We start from the raw sequence: 13,827 nt of genomic DNA, 5'->3' as shown, positions 1-13,827 counted from the left end.
TAGTAACTGTTCAGTGCAATCCTTGTTAAAAGACATACCATGTATATACTTTATTTTGTATTTGTATGCCTTTAAATATCAGAAGTCTTACACTAATTACTTTATCTTTTACCAAACAGAAGTTGTTTTGTCCACACTGCCTCTCAGTTGGTGAGCCAACCACCGCAGAAGAGCTTTGGGAGCGTTAACGAAAAGCTTAATTACTACAGAATACCTATCTTCCACCCTTGATCTTTGCACAACCCTCCCATTGTTACTAGTTAAAATTCTACTGTGTACTAAACAGGAGTGCAGGGTCTTAAACTTATATCCTGAGCTATACTTTTAAAATGGAATTTGACTCTTTCCCCACAATGAATTTGACACCCCTTTAATCTAATCTGTTCTAACATACTCTGGATTCTAAATACCTGTTTAAATCGTCCAGTGTTTCAGTCCATGTAAAGAGAATTTGTACAGCAGCAAACTCTTCTTAAAGCAATTCTTCTTTTCCCTTCCTGCAGCAACTCCCTATTTCAGTCCCCCCTATACTTCACTCCCACTGTCTCATAGATCTCATCTGCTAAAGCAACCACCAATTAAAGATTACATTTGAAGTGTCACTGTTTGGACTTCTACAAATTGATGACAGACAGATATGGCAGCTAGACAGACTCACTGACCTGACAGTAAAGGTGCGTTTGCTTGAGGTGTAGGAGATAGGCACTTCTGAAAATTTTATACCAACTTCCATGTTCAAAAGTGACAGACATTCAGGAGCTTAAGTCACTTAGTCACTTCTGAAAATTTTACTGAGTCCAGAATTTTGGGGACAGGAGTTTTCAGTGAACCAAGCCCTTGTTTAGTGGCCAAGATAGAAGATCTTTCCACATCATCCTAGAGAGAGATCTAGTAAAGTGGTTTCCTACTTGTAGAAGAATGTTCTGTACTTCTTCAGAGCAGCGTCTCTCAGTATTATGCTCAGCCAGTCAACTTCCATGTGTCAGATACAGAGACTTGGGGTGATGGATCCTCCCCTGATTTTGAGACAGAACATCTGGGATGTTCAGGAGTGAGAGAGGTCATACAGCGAGCTGGATGTAGCAGATCCATAACCCAGAACTGTCTCACCAAAGAAGAAGCTGTGAAAGTCACTGTGGCTGTAATTTGTCTCATCTTTCTGATAACTGAGGATGAGAGGAGTCAGTGGGGAAGTCACACAAGAAAGGCATCTGGGAGAGAACCTAGACTTCTTCCCCCTTTCTCTGGGGCAGAATAGGCAGCACGTGTTTTGCCACCAACCAGAATAAGACTACCTGAAGAGAACCTCACCTTCAGAAAAGGATTTTCAGAGAATCCTCCACGCACCACACATGATGAGCTGTGTACTGCCTGATGCAGTAAACTGCTAGGCTACTGCTCGCTCCGATGTGTGTGAAGGGCTGTCACGTTTAGCATCAAATAACGCCATCAGCTTCAAAATTTGATTGCTTCCTGACACAGAGGGGAGGGGAGATCAAGATCTATGTATTGTATCTGAAGACTGACACTTCAGTAAAGGAAAGAAATTTGTAAGCAAGACTGCCCTGTTCTTTAATATATTTATGTGAAGAGCTGACTCAAGACCCCAGACCCTGAGTGTGCAAAATGATCAAAGTGTAATCTCCATCCTTATGTGGTAACATCTGTTACCTGTATCGCTGAAGAAAAAAGGAAAGCAAAAGGGCACCCCCTTTGCAGACGGTCTCCAGGTTTATCCACCACCTCATAGAGGAAAGGATGGCGGCAACAACGAGATCCTTGTCCATATGAGACTAAGGACTGGAATGCTGACTTCAGCGAATATTGGAAAGGGTGCAGATGAAGCCTCTCAAGAGTCCAAGAACACCCTCATCAATCAGCACAGCTACCCCGCCTAGCTACTTTAACTGCAAATTTTCAAGTAGTTTGTATCCTCTTCTTCCACCAACTGCTCGATAACTGGTGTTCAGTAATTCTGTGTAGTCTTGCAATGCCCTATAATCACTGCAAGGACACCAATTAGGAGTAATGTTTCATAAGGAGACAATGATAGGCAAGATGGCCCTGAATCTGGGTTAAGGTCCTCATCAGGAACCTTCCACTCTTCCTAATGAAATCTTTGGCCAGTCCATTAGTAGACCTGACTTGGGAAGAAGTTCTAGGTAATCTCTGAGGAGACCTAATAGTGAGGCACTCTTTCAGGAAAGGTAGATGGAGCACAAATTTCCTGGTAACGCCATACCACCACGCTCTGGGGATGCCCCTGGTGTAGTTGTAGGACCTGAGAAGAGTCAAGAGGACCATCAGATTATCTAAAAGGGGGAACTGTACAGTGGGCTTCAAATGTCAATTCTGGATGACTACAAGAATGACCGCAACCCCTTAAGTGGAGTTGTACACACAGGAGTTCCAAGAATGCCACAGAGGAAGAATAAATGAAGTCAAATGTGATGCAGATCTCCCCAGATTAGGGAACATTCAGATGGCATGATCAGAGCATCTTAGCACTAAAGGCACCAATGTGGTCAGTACTGGTATAAGGGGTATCAACACCTAGACAGATGACACAGGAAAAGAGCCTGGTAATGCCTCCAATGCAAGGGATGATAGCACTGAGGCAAATGGTGCCCTGGAAACCCAGGCCTCCACGGCATAAGCCAATTCTACGTCCAGTCCTGAGATGTGCTGCCCAGGACAGTCATAACGCGTTTTTCTTCTTCCCTGGAAGAGAGGACGATAACTGGCACTGAGTCACCTTTCGAACAACATTCTGTTCTGCCTAAAGAGCTCAGTGCCAAGGTTAATGTGGCAACAAGAGCCAGTGCAGAGTGCACAGATACTAATGTGCTTGGCTTCGGGGACCATGAGCAGATCAGAGAGGGAGCTAACCCCACCACACCCATCCCAGTGACACAGGATCAAATGTGTCAAGTTCTGGCTTGTGGGAGCACTAAAGGAGCAAGATCCCTTAGTGGAAGTAGTCTGATGCTCGGAATCTGATGCCACCTTTCCTTACCATTGATGGGGCTGTACCTAGCTCAGAGGATCCTGTTATAGAAGGACCACCAGAGCGAATATCAATTAGGCACATTCCCTTCTCTTGCAGAACAAGAACTGAGTGTTGCCATTGCAGGAGCAACAGGGATTGCAGCCCAAGGTTTTAACACCAGCCACAAAGTGAGAAAACAAGTCATGGTGCTCGCCAAGCAATCAACAACCAACGGAGGAAAAAGAAAAAACTACCGACAGGGTAGATATTTTTTCTTTGAAAATATACAGAAAAACTAGCTAAAGGAATACAAAGTGGGACAGGTTTTTTTTTTTGTTTTTTTTTTTAAAGGAAATCTGTGAGGTAAATTTGCTACAAGGAACAGGGAAGACACTGATGAATTCCATTTCATTGCCATGGGTGGTAAAGGAACAGAGCAGTAATAGGGGGCCTGCACTCCCCTATATGCCCTCAGGTGGGGAGGGATGCAAAGGCATATACAGTGCATGTATAGACTCAGACAACACCAGCAAAATGTTTCAAACCTGTGAACACATGGATGCACACAGGAGCAGCAATATTACACTCAGAGCTGTAGCTGTTAATCCTGCACGTCCCTATTAGCTGCCACCGTTACCTACACTGACTCAGTATCCTAAATTACCACACATGCTGATAAAATAGGATCACCTAGGCATTTCAAAGAGGAAATATTTACAAGGACAACATTGGCACAGAATCCATCACCACCAATAGGAATTAAATTTACGAAAGACAAACTATACACAGATGCAATTTTTATTGATTATAAATATTTGAGAAAAACCATAGAAATGTAGGGCTGGAAGGTACCTTAAGAAGCCATCAAGTCCAGCCCCTTGCATTGTGGCAGGACCAAATAAACCTAGATCATCCCTGACAGGTATCCATCCAATCTGTTTTTAAAAACATCCAGTGATGGGGACTCCATAACCTCCCTTGGAAGCCTATACTGCTTGCCTACCTTTAGCAGACATGGAGAACAACTGGTCCCCATCCTCTTTGTAATACCCCTTAACTTAACTGAAGACTTATCAGGTGCCCCCAAAGTCTTCTTTCAAGACTAAACATGGCCAGTTTTTTCACCTTTCCTCATAGGTCAAGCTTTCTAAACCTTTTATAATTTTTGTTGCTCTTCTCAAAACTCAGTCTAATTTCTCCATATCTTTCCTAAAGTGTGGCATCCACAACTCGACACAATACTACAGCTAAGGCTTCACCAGTACCAAGTGGAACAATCACCTCCTGTGTCTAACGTATGACGCTCCTGTTAATACACTTAAGAATTATATTAGCCTATTTCCCCAACAGCATCACGTCACTGACTTGTATTCAATTTGTGATCCATTATAACTCCTAGATCCTTTTGCAGTGCTACCACTTAGCCAGTTATTCCTCATTTTATAGCTGTGCATTTGATTTTTCTTTAAGCGAAGTACTCTGCACTTGTCTTTACAGAATTTCATCTTGTTGATTTTATACCAATTCTAAACTCTGTCAAGGACATTTTGAAATCTGATCCAAAAGTGCTTGCAACCCTTCCCAGTTTGGTGTCATCTACAAGCTTTTAAAACTTACTCTCCACTCCATTATCCAAGTCATTAATGTACACACTGAATAGTACCAGACCTAGTACTGACCACTGCAAGACCCCACTATTTAAACCCTCTCAGTTTGACAGCAAATCATTGATAACTACTCTTTGAATACAGTCTTTCCATCAGTTGTGGTCTAGATTAAATTACTGTAAAGTGGATGCACATTTCCCTAGTTTGCTTATGAGAATATCATGAAGGACTGTTAAATACCTTACTAAAAATCAAGATCTCACATCTACAGCTTCCTCCTTTATCCACTAGACCAGTAACCTGTCGAAGAAGGAAATTAGTTTGGTTTGCCACGATCTGTACTTGACAAATCCATGCTGGCTATTCCTTACAAACCTGCAGGTGCTTACACACTGGCTGTTTAATAATTTGTTCCAGTATCTTTCCAGGTATCAAAGTTAGGCTACTTGTCTATAATTCCATAGGTCCTTTTTGTTCCTTTTAAAGACTAGTGCTGTTTGCCCTTCTCTAGTCTTCTGGGACCTCACCTGTCCTTCAGGAGATCTCAAAGAAAATTACTAACAGGTCCAAGATTGCTTTAGCTAGTTCCTTGAGTACCCCAGGATGAATGTCATCAGGCCCTGCTGGCTTGAATATATCTAATTTCTAAATATTCTTTAACCTGTTATTTCCGTTTGACTTGTGTTCCTTCCCCCTTGTTGTTAATATTAATTATGCTGAGTATCTGGTCACCATTAACCTTTTTAGTGAAAATTGAAGCAAAATAGGCATTAAACACCTCAGAGCTTCCTTGATGTAGGAAGGAAGGAGAGCTAATAATGGATGACATCTCCTTTGTCTTTTTCCTCTTGCTCCAAATGTATTTATTACACTTAGCAAGTGACATAAAAGGTAACTCATTTTGTGCCTTAGCCTTTCTGATTTTGTTCCTACATACTTGTATTATAAGACATGTGTTGTATGAATAATAAGACCTTCTAGTTCTGTTCTGACCTAAGACATTGTTAGGAACAATAAGACTGCAAGTTTCCCATTAAAAGGAAAATCCTGAAGCAACCTTAATTGTTGAGCAGTTATCAACACCTATCATTCAAATGTTTTTATAGGTGTCGAATACATAACTACTGATGTGTAGACAAATACAATGAAATCTTAAAATCAAAATCTTTTGCAAAAACTAATAAAATAAAGAAAAACATCCGTTTTTGCAAGGTAAGTAGCAGAAGTCAAGACAATCCTGTAGGCAACCAAGCAAAACAAGTTTTAGATTACAAGGAATAAAGGAGGTAAAACTAAATAGATGCCACACAAACAACAGCAATCTACAATGAACTATGCACTAAGAAGGCTCAAGTCTGAGACCATATACTATGCTGAAGCATACAATATCCATAAGTGTGCAAAATTTGATCTCTTCTGTTAAATGTGTCACTTGAATTGTTCAAGAGCAATTATCATAAACTACTAAGTCTTCAAGTCACAATTATGCCCTAAGAATACAGATTAACGGGCAGAATTAATGTTACACAAAAACTGACATATCCAATTTGCTTTTACTTTTCAGGGTATTACTTTCTCAATGGAAGTTTCAATTCCTCAAACTCTACTTGTAAAATTTTACCCTTTCGCTTATAGTATACAGTTCTAGTGATGACCTTGAGCGCAAACAATACTTTTTGCTGAGCAATCACTCCAAAAATTACATATATCAACATCCTTAGAAGGGCCATGAAGAACAGTCGAAGTTAAAAATAAATCCACACACTAGAGACCCATCACTTCGCAACACCACTTGTCTCCACACACTACTGAAACACTCTGTGAACCCATATCTCCTAGAATGAAGGCTACAGATCTACAAATCTAATTACAACCCAATATAAAAATCAGGTCCACGTCCTATTGCTTAAAATTCAAGATTATTAAAGTTCTATTCTGAGGACTCACAAGTGACCAAGAAAATTGGAAGATTTGACAGAACTTTTGTCAATAAGTAGGCTTAAAGATCTCCAAGTAACTATTCATCAGCAACTATTTGATAGCTCAAAGTACTGTATAGTGTGAGAAATGGTCTCTCTGGGAGAAGGTATGTTAAGAAGAAAGTGAACATATGACAAGAGTTTAATTTCATTTCTTATGATGTTTCAACACAGGCTGTGCCTATTATGAACAAATACTGTCTACATCAGGGGTAGGCAACCTATGGTACGTGTGCGAAAGGCGGCACGCGAGCTGATTTTCAGTGGTACTCACACTGCCCGGGTCCTGGCCACTGGTCCGGCGGGATCTGCATTTTAATTTAATTTTAAAGGAAGCTCCTTAAACATTTTAAAAACCTTATTTACTTTACATACAACAATAGTTTAGTTATATATTATAGACTTATAGAAAGAGACCTAAAACTGTTAAAATTTATTACTGGCATGCAAAACCTTAAATTAGAGTGAATAAATAAGACACCACTTCTGAAAGGTTGCTGACCCCGGTCTACATTCATCCACAAACTGTTTTTTAAAGAAAACCAATTGTTTATAATCCAGAACAATACACTATCAGCCTGATTAAGATAAAGACAGTCAAAAGGCCCTCAGTAAACAGAATCATAGAATATCAGTGTTGGAAGGGACCTCAGGGGCCATCTAGTCCAACCCCCTGCTCAAAGCAGGACTAATCCCCAACCATTTTTTTTTTTGCCCCAGATACCTAAATGGCACCCCCCAAGGATTGAACTCTCAACCCTGGGTTTTGCAGGCCAATGCTCAAACCATTGAGCTATCCCTGGCCCATGAACAACAGAATTTAAAAGAGGGTAGGGTAGAGGGAATGTAAACTGAACTCCCACAAATTAGATTTTGGATCACTTGGATTAAGTTGACCAATACACCCATCTCCAGAACAGAACCAACACTTTTTTTTTAAATGAAGATTTTTTTTAAACACCAGACAACCCCAAATCAGGAGGACTTTGCTCTGTGCTTCCAAACAGCTATATACAACACACAAAAAGATGCAACAACTTGACCACTTTTGCACCAGAACACAGCTATTTAAGTACAGATTTAGAACAGATCTTTTGTGCACAAGCAACATTTCACTAAAAGAATCCCAGGTCACCCAAAGCATTTCTCAAAAACTTTTAGTTGTGAACTTCTGTACAATTACCCAGAAACTAAGAGACTAATAAAAATATGTTGAGGTAATACCTATGGCATGACAGAGACATGTTCTGCAAAACTTCACATACCACCCCAAGCCATCTAGAACATGGATTTTTCAAAGATCCTGTTTGAATCTACCCAGTCTCGTGTATAACTTTATTTTGGATCAGTGTTGTGATTTTTATACACAAATTCAAATTATTTTTCAGGATCTGCATAACATTTGATGCTGCACATATTAATTTGGGGACATGGAGCTATTTTTCCATGGTCAAGCTGGTTCTCAAAAGTGAGGGTTCTCAGCTGGCTCTCAAAACTGCCCATAGTGAAATGAGATGTATTGCTTTCCCATATAGCATTACCAATACACTTCAATTCTGACCTATGTGTGTTTCTAGACTTTCTTGAACAGATTCAATTCTGCCAGATGTCCCAGTGAGTCTGTAATCCAACTTTTTTTGGGTGGGGATATAAGCAATGATTTGAACCCAGGCTCTCTAGCACTGAGAACTCAATACAGACCCAATTAACCTATTAGTCTGAAGTAGGGGGTGGAGCAATACTCAATTCCAGGAACACTAAGTAATACTGTATAACAAATATGTCTGAGCTTTCCTCCCTTTAAACATAATTAAATGCATTTTTCTGTGGACTTATTTTGAAGACCATTTTCTTTATTTTTACCAAACTTATGCAAAGCTGAAGTGGTAGCCAGCTAGTGAACCAACTATTAGCAGGTTAGTGATTAAAGTAAATGCCAGTTTTTGTAAACATCTTTCAAAAAGTCATATTCCTTATTTTTGTGATAAACAGTAAGTTTCCTATTAATTTTTTGCCTTCTTCTCCTTAAGAACTGATGGACATTTTATAACCTTTCCAGAACAGCTTCGGTTTCACCAAGGCCACACATTCACTTTGATGTCTCACCTCACAGTAGAGCAGAGCAGGTGGTTTCTTATAAAGCCAACAATGCTAACAAAAGTACATTAGAGACCCACAGCCTACAGGCACCCTCACTGAAAGATGCCCACAACTGTCCCATATCCAACAATCTCTGGTAACCAGTCTGTCTAAAAGAGGCTGTTTGTTGTATTTGCTATTATTGAGAAGTGGGTCTATTCAAACCAGAATGAATTACAGGTAAAGTGTGTCAGAGGATCCTCTGACACACACCTACTAGTGAAACCGTGTGATAATGTGAACCACAGAGAAGAATTTGATTGCCACAAATGCTGTAGTCAGCTCACCAATAAGTATTGTGCTTACACCTTGTATCCAACTGGCCTATGAGGGTACACACATCACCATCACAACCTTAATAGTGCCCTTGCTTTTATTTCTGCCCCCCACTCCCAAAGGCATACAAGCTTGACGTTAATTTGTTATCACTGTCGCAGCAGAACACTCGTTGCACGCACTCAGGGAGCCGTCACTCATGTCTACAAAGCGCCCCAAGACGCTGGCACGTTAAAGGCGAGTCAGTATTCAGCTCACTCGTGTTTCCCATCCTCCGCTCCAAGGCCCCTGGAGCCAAAGCCCCGCGCCGGGGCTCACATTCAGCAGCCCGGAGCACAAAGGGGCGGAAACCGCCGGACGGTCTGCGAGAAGAAAACACGGCTCCGCGACCACGGGCACTCCACGCCCACCCGAGCGCGCCACCTCGACTCGCAGCGGCCACAAGTGCTAGCGGAGGGCGGCTGCACTACAGGCGGCGCTGGGCGTCTCCGCGGGCTAAGCCGGGGACCCTTCCGGGCCCGCTCGCGTCGCGGGCCCGCCAGCGCCTGCGCTGCAGGGCGCAAATACTCACCTCCACCGCGTGGGCCGCTCCGAGTTGCGCAGCTCAGAGGCGCAGGGGCCGGGCTCTGGCCCTACGGCCCCGGGCGACAGCGGAGCCCTGCAAGCGCGGGCGAAGACACGGGCACGCTGGGGCCCGCGCCCCAGGCTGGGGCAGGAGCCGCCCAGGCCTCGGGGCCTCCTCAGCCCAGTCCCTGCCCCTCCCCCCTTTGTGCGGCTGGGAGGACACGCTCCGTGCCGGGCCCGGCCTCCCCCCGAGACAGGGCCCAGCCGCGCGGGGAGGGGGCCGCTGAGAGGCGGGCCCGGCCCGGACGCTGCCGGTTTCTTACCGAGGAATCTGTACGGAAAAAGGGTTAGAAAGGACCTAATCGCCGCCCGGGCCCCGCTCCCCGCGCGAGCCCAGCACCACCGACCGAGCAGCGCCACAAAATGGCCGCCGCGGCTGAGGCGCCGCCGCGAGGGTGGAGGGGGCTGGCGCGGGATCTCAGGGGAGGAGGCGGGGCCAGCAGGCGAGGGGATGGGGCGGAGTAGAGAGAGTGGTCCCGAAGAAGGGGCGGGGACTTGGGGAGGTGCAGGTGAAGGGGCGGGGCCTGTGTTGCGGGCAGGAAGGGGCGGGGCGGAACACTCACACAGGTCTCCTTTTCCCTCCATTTTGGGCACGTGTTAGGCAGGTCCCTCCCTTCTGCGGGGTTCCTGCTGCTCCCAGAGGTACTTGTGCATCCAGAAAGGCAGCTGGCATAGTCCCAGCTAGTACCAGTGCCCAAAACACTCTGACCCCCTGATACCACAAGCCTGACAGTCCTGTTTCCCTTGCTTGTTACCCTAAAGAGATTGGCCAAAGAGCCACCTTGTATCCCAGACACGTCAGCACACTACATTCCCTGAAGACACAGGCCCTACAGGCCCTGGGACTTCTAAGTGCATGAAACACAGGACCCAGAGTCCCCACCTGCACCATAAAGGCACTGACCCAAAAGACTCCTTCCACCCACCATCCTTTGAGTTTTTCCTGTTGTAAATAAATTCTCACTCATACTTGTATTGTTTCACAATCTAGGTGTTAGGGCACAGAAAATGGGCAAAAAAGACAAAGTGAGAGTAGGTTGGATGAAGACAGCTGAAAAAATGAACAAGAATTTTTGCTGAGGCTCTAATTAGCAGAGCAAAGGGGTCAGAGTCTCAATAAATTAGTTGATCTGTCAGATAAGGTCGCACTACATGGCAAAAGGCCTTAAAGGTAAAGACAAGGTGCTTAAGTTTGAAGTAGTGGAGGAGGGAACCCAGTGGAACAAATTAAAATAGGGGATGATATGGTTGGCGCATGGAGCAAGGAACATAATCCCATCAGCAGTGTTTTGAATAGTCTTCAACCAGGAAGAGATTACAATAATCAAGACATTAGATAATGAGGCCTGAATAAGAGCCTTGGTTGGCTGGACAGATAGAAAAGGCAGAATTTTAGAAATATTATGTGGAAAGAAACAACAGGAATCGGACACAGCCTAGATGTGTGCATCACAAGAGAGGGTTAAGTTTAATATAATGCTCATATTACAGGCCTCATTGACTAGGAGAGAATAGTGGTGTTACTCATGATGACAGAGAAATGGGGTGGGGAGAACATTTGGGTGAGAGAAGATCAGAAGCTCAGTTTGGCCATGCTGAGTTTAAGCTGGACATCCACAAGGAAACATCAGAAAGACAAGCTAAGATGCAGAATCGGATGGTCCAAGATGGGGTTTTTTTAGTGGAAAGGTAGATTTATGAGTTTTCAGCATGAAGATGGCATTCAAAACCCATGCTTGTAGATGAAAGCACCTAGAGATAGGGTGTAGAGAAAGGTGGCTGGGGACTAAGGAAAGGTAACCTACCAAACAAGATACTGAAGATCTGATCAGAGAAGAAAGAAGAGAACAATCAGAGAGCAATGCCTCAAATGGCAACAGATAGAACTATTAAAAGTAGAGTCGTTAATGCTGTCACCGGTCACTGAGCAGTTAAGGAGAATGAGAATGGAGCAGAAACCCTGGGGTTTGGCCAAGAAGAGGTCATTTGAGATTATATTGGGAGTCATTTCAGTGGAGTTCAGAAGGCAGAAACTGGATTGAGAGGGAAAAGGTGTGAGAAGAGGAACTTAAGGTAGTGGTTGTAGAAGCATGTTCAATAAGACTGAAGGTGTAAGGGAAATGGTGTGATAGCTGCAGAGGCAGATGTGGTCAGAGGTGAATTATTCCATGATGAGGAAGACTGAAGCATGCTTGTAATACAAACAGGGCCAGCTCCAGGCACCAGCTTATCAAGCAGGTGCTTGGGGCGGCAACTCCGGAGCGGGGTGGCACTTTCAGGTATTCGGCGGCAATTCGGCGGAGGGTCCCTCATTCCCGTTCAGAGCAAAGGACCTCCCGCTGAATTGCTGCAGATCGCAATCGTGGCTTTTTTTTTTTTTTTTTTAGCTGCTTGGGGCAGCAAAACCCCTGGAGCCGGCCCTGATTACAAACGGAAGGATCCAAGGTGCTGAAGAAAAATGTGGGAGAATGGGGGCTGGGGAGGTACGCTTGGGATGGGGTCACACAGGAGCAGGTGGAGGGCTTAGAGGAGAAAAAAATGAGAAACAGTGTCAGTGTTTGGGAAGGAGGAGGAGAGTGTGGTAGAAGGTAAGGGAATGGAGAGTCATGGGTGATAGAACTAGGGGTGCTGCCACACACACCCCGGCTTGAAGTGGTTTCCAGTATATAGAGAGTTTACAGTTTGGTTCAATGGCTCTCAGCATCCCCACTATACAAATTGTTCCAACACCCCTGTGGAGAGCTCATGTCTGATCTTGTGCAAAAGTCATCAAATTCCTAAGCAGTGCGAGAAGTGGGAGAGGGGAGGGAGAAGGTTTAAGGAGGGAGACAAAGATTTCAAACTGCTGTCTGGGTTTGTAGGTGTGCGGTTCAATTATAGTGAAGAGGTGGACTTCCTTGGTTAGGAAAATGACAGAATTGAAGGTGGACAAAACAAATCTACTGGAATCCAGCATCATTGCAGGACTTCTTCCAGAGATTTTCAAGACTTGCTTCTCCCCTGTTTGGATATGGTGCAGAGTGCCATCAAGGAGTCGAGTGAGGGTCCTTGATTCTTCATCACTGAGCCCTGGCACTAGTTGGAACTTCTGAGGGGCTACTGTGACATTCTGTACCTCAAAATAGCACCCTGGAACCCTCATATTCACCACTGCGATATGATTATGATATGTTTTATACAAAGTATGCTTGTGAGGTATCATTTAAGTCATGATCTATTGAACATTACTATCCTGTTGAATTGTGTGTTACCATTGTATCTGAAGTTGTGAACTATTGCTGTGTGTGTTATTGAAATATGTCATGAGGTTGGGAGGCGCCCACAGCCAGCCTTTCAGTGGCAACAAAGGAGCATCTAATGAAATAGATTTACATCAGGACCAGCCAGATATGTGTTGATGGCCCATACCAGAGACTCCCAAAGCCCATCCCAGAGACTCCTCAGAGGGCATGTACACTGTGGAGGCAACCTAACTCATGTGACATAGCAAGGATCTTTCTAGCAGCTGGAGGAAAGTATAAAAAAGGGACAGTGACATCACCAATTGGCCTCTCTACTCCCCCATCTCAACTCGTGGAAGACAAAGACTTTGAACTGGGGAGATTGGTCCCAGGCTGAAAGGGAATTCAGTCTGTGTAATAAAAACTGTAAACTCCCTGAAACATCCATTAGAGTGAGAGACTGTTTGATTCAAACCTTACTTAGTCTGTAGAATTTAGACTGCAAGTTTATTTTTTATTTCTTACGTAACCAACTTTGATCTCTATGCCTGCTACTTATAATCATTTAAAATCTATCTTTCTGTAGTTAATAAATCTGCTTTATATTTTTTCCTAAAACACTGTGGTTTTGGTTGAAGCACTTAGAGCAGAGGTTCTCAAACTGTGGTCTGTGGACCACCAGTGGTCCGCAAGCTCCATTTAGGTGGTCTGTGGATAGTTCTCTCTAAGGTGCGTGCCTGGGCGGCTGCACACAAGAAAATGAAGGGTCACCCACCTAATTAGTGGAGCTGCGCAGGCAAGGTGGTGGCCTTGCGGGGGGAATAGGAGGTGAGTGGGAGGGGGCAATGGGGTGAGAAGAGGGGCGGGGGGAATTTGAGATGTGCAGGGCTGCAGTGGCCAGAGAAAGAGGCAACTTTCTCCAGCTCCAGGGCTGTGGCTGCTGGGGAGAGACGGGCCTCCTTCCCAGCCTTAGTTCTCTGGCTGCTGTGGCG

The 13,827-nt window shown here is 44.2% G+C and overlaps 1 protein-coding gene across 10 annotated transcripts in view; it reads right to left on the bottom strand.

The window, feature by feature from the left end:
* PHF20 (PHD finger protein 20) overlaps positions 1-10,051 on the bottom strand; it is a 167,206-nt gene extending 157,155 nt beyond the window's left edge. For 4 of the 10 annotated variants that reach the window (XM_039497702.1, XM_039497706.1, XM_039497704.1 and 1 more), the window contains exon 1: positions 9,878-10,049. The gene's annotated coding sequence lies outside the window, so the exon portion shown is untranslated. Of the gene's footprint in view, positions 1-410; positions 3,154-9,561; positions 9,727-9,877 lie in introns of those variants that run through there. The other 6 variants (XR_005587655.1, XM_039497710.1, XM_039497709.1 and 3 more) reach the window with 4 other exon arrangements.
* Between the last annotated feature and the right edge of the window lie 3,776 nt (positions 10,052-13,827).

The sequence above is a fragment of the Mauremys reevesii genome, linkage group 13 (assembly GCF_016161935.1).
Source record: "Mauremys reevesii isolate NIE-2019 linkage group 13, ASM1616193v1, whole genome shotgun sequence".
NCBI lineage: Eukaryota > Metazoa > Chordata > Testudines > Geoemydidae > Mauremys > Mauremys reevesii.
This window is presented reverse-complemented; position numbering and strand designations above follow the sequence as displayed.